Source organism: Belonocnema kinseyi, chromosome 7, assembly GCF_010883055.1.
Source record: "Belonocnema kinseyi isolate 2016_QV_RU_SX_M_011 chromosome 7, B_treatae_v1, whole genome shotgun sequence".
In the NCBI taxonomy this organism is placed as follows: Eukaryota; Metazoa; Arthropoda; class Insecta; order Hymenoptera; family Cynipidae; genus Belonocnema; species Belonocnema kinseyi.
The window spans coordinates 125,185,706-125,189,358 of NC_046663.1; positions in this window are offsets into that span (position 1 = coordinate 125,185,706).

Below are 3,653 nucleotides of genomic sequence, written 5' to 3' on the forward strand. Positions count from 1 at the left end.
CTCTTGTGACTGTGCACACATTAATGTACGAAATGTTATTTTTATTTTTGGCGTTGAACCCTTTGACGGAATTCATGCAAAAGTAGCAGTCCTTCGCAATAAAGGGTTTTTTCCATGTGTTTGGTGTAGAGTACTTGCGGTACTTTTCGTTGTTTGAATTTTTTAGATGATAGAACATAAGTCTACAGGAATTGCAAATGACGTGAGGAACTCATTTTGTTTCTTGGTGCAGCAATTTACGGCCAAAACACTTTTCGTAAAGACTTTTCACTTCCTCGTCGATTCATTTTCGCAAACTGCTCACTTCATATTTACTGCAAATGTAACAGAATGAATCTGAGCTATTCTTGCAGGCATGCGATTGAGAAATGCTCGCGGTTTTTTTCCTTGTGGCATGAGACTCTACACCAACTAAGTGTTCCATTGATGAAGAGCTACTGTTGCATGATGACGACGTCGGAGAGCCCGCTTTCCCACCCTGACCAGACACCGATACTGGGGGTTTTCCCTGCATCGTAATACACTTTTTACCTGTGTCTGCCATGACGGCATGAACGACGTTTACCCAGGGACTCAGCCAATGTGGATCCGTTGCCCATCGTCACCACGTGGAGGTGCCCTGGTTACAGACACAGGCGAATAATGCTAGCAACAAGCGGTTACGAAACTCCAGACATTTACTGCTATTAATGTCAAAATATGAAAGTGCGCAAGAACAGGGTTCCCAGCGTAATCGGTTAGGTTAGGTCAGATTTTGTTAGGTTAGGATAGTTTAAACCTCTATGTAGGTTAAGCCGAAGCTGAATCAATCGGTAACGCAAGCACAACGGGACAACACGATCAGTTTAATTGTCTTTCGTGAGGTTAGGTTAGGCTAGGTTAGATTTATTTCTAGGTTTGGCTCGAGTTGACCCATTCGATGTAGCACACATTTGCTACTGGGAAAATATGCTTCCAGAGCTTTACGTGTAGTTCAATAAATTTTTGTTAATTCAGGTTATGTGAGGTCAGCTTCTGTTGGGTAAAGTTATGTTAAATAAGTTGATATCAGTCAAGGGTTGATCCTTCACGGTCGTCGACATGTTTTTGAAGTGAAAATTTGTATCACTGACATTATTTTGAAATTTATTTGCCTCAGTGCATGATTTTTCGTCATTTTTTGAGGTTATAGCTCAATCATTACGTTATGGGTGATTTTTGATATCGAATTTGAATTCAGCGCCCCAAAATCCATAGGAATACGTGTGTCTTGTTACCAGATCCGCACACTTTTTTTTGTGTGAGAAAAATTTTCGTATCAATTACAATCAAGTAATATAAAATGGTTTCAAAAAAATTAACTTTTAATTATATAGTTTGAAACTATAGTGAACATGGTTTCTAATTTACAACAATAGTATAAGATCAAATTTATAATAAAATTACAACTTATACCGACTTTGTTTCTTGCCTTAATTTTTTATATATTTTTAATTATTTTATTTTTTATATAATATATAAAAAATTAAGACAAGAAAGGAAGTCGATAGAAGTTTTTAATTTTATTATGATTTTGATCTTTTAATATTTGTGTGAATTGGAAATCGTTTTTACTATGGTTTCAAATTTCAAAAACGTATTTGCACATGCAATAATTAGAAAAACGAATAGTCTTAAATAATTGTTTATTATTGTTTCAAATTTTATGACCAATGTTTAAAAAAGTACAAATTTCATCATTCGTCTATAATTATAAGTAAATTTAAACGGCTTTCCTTAAGAAAAGGAAAACTCAAATATAAATTTAAATAATACTTCGTGCGCTATCCCGGGCGGACCGAAGGAACCGACTGGACCTCTACAAAGTACCCGGGTACCTTCTGTAGGGAATTTTAACGTAGAATCCGAATTTCAACAATTTAAAAGTTGATTTTGCTGTTTTTTTTTTTTTTTAGTTTTTAAAAAAGGAACCGAATAGGGACTTACAAATGATGCGTTGAGTGTAGCAGTCAACAGGCGTTATACGTCTTATATATTTTTAAAAAATTTTTACCATTGCAAAAAAACTATTACGATAACTCCGTGAGTTTCCAATAGGAAATTTAATGCAGAATCGAAATTTCAACAATTTAAAAGCTTATTTTGCTGTTTTTTTTTTAATTTTTAAAAAAGGAACCGAATGGGTACCCAATGGGGTCTTTACGGCTACTCGTAAAGACCCCATTGGGTCCTCATTCGGTTCCTTTTTTAAAAACTAAAAAAAAACAGCAAAATCAACTTTTAAATTGTTGGAATTCGAATTCTACGTTAAAATTCCCTACAACTTTTTAGTTGTTGAAATTCGGATTCTATGTTAAATTTTCAATCGGAAACTCACGGAGTAATCGCAATACTTTTTTTTGCAGCGGTAAAAAGTTAAAAAAAAAATACAGTGTGGACACGCTGGGGCTTACATACATGTCGAGTTGAATGCTATCCGAATTGCACAAGAGCAGGGGAGAAGCCATTATACAGGGGTATTTTTATATTTCGCGCCTTTAAAGTTGCATTCGGATCGGCCATTCAGCGAAGTCCGTGCATCTTCGGATCAAATTTTTGATAGTTTCCATGGTTGCGTTCGAAACTTCAAACGTTTATGTTCAGATTCACCTGTTTTCCCTAATCGCTGTCAGTAAATGTAGGCAATGTGAATTTAAAGTTTACGCATGTAATATTTCATTCATTTTATTTGAAACATATCCTGTCTATTCATAACATACCTTTTTTATGCAGTAAAAATAAGCATTAAACACCATTCACTCTTCGCCCATTGGAAGCACAGAATATTATTACTATTTTATAGTATTTGCCACTTAGCAGCCATTCTATAATGTTATTGGTACAGAAAAAAATGACGTTTACTTCTCAGTTCACATGTTTCACTTAATTATTAATTAAACACTTTCATTGTTTGTAATTACTATATAACATAACCTATATTGTTTTGACACTTGTATCCGTTTGAAGTTTCGAACTCAACCATGGAAACTATCATAAACTTGATAAACTTGATGCACGGACTTGACCGAATGGCCGATCCGAATGAAACTTTGAAGGCGCGAATTATGAAAATACCTTTGTATAATGGGTTCTTCTCTGCTGTTGTGCAATTCGGGTAGCATGCAACTCGCCATGTTTGTAAGCCCCAGCGTGTCCACCCTGTATGACCTATAGCGCCTGTTGACTGCTACTTACAAATGATTCGTTTGAAGTGTAGCAATCAACAGGCGTTATACGTCTTATATTTTTTTTAAACTGTTTACCGTTGCAAAAAAACTATTACGATTACTCCGTGAGTTTCTAATAGAAAATTTGACATAGAATCCGAATTTCAACAATTTAAAAGTTGATCTTGCTGTTTTTTTTTTTAATTTTTAAAGAAGGAACCGAATGGGACCCAATGGGGTCTTTACGGGTACTTTGTAGAGGCTCCATTCGATTCCTTCGGTCTGTCAGGGATATTAATATAAAAATTAATAAAAATAGTAGAGACTGCCTTGTTTGCCTCCATTTTTTTATATTGGAAATATCAATTTATCAAGTACAGTCTGTCAAGTTAAAGCGTGGGTGGCTTTACTCGCAGTCGGTAAGGTGTATCGACATGATTTTGGTGTCAAAATATTAAGAAGAGCTCC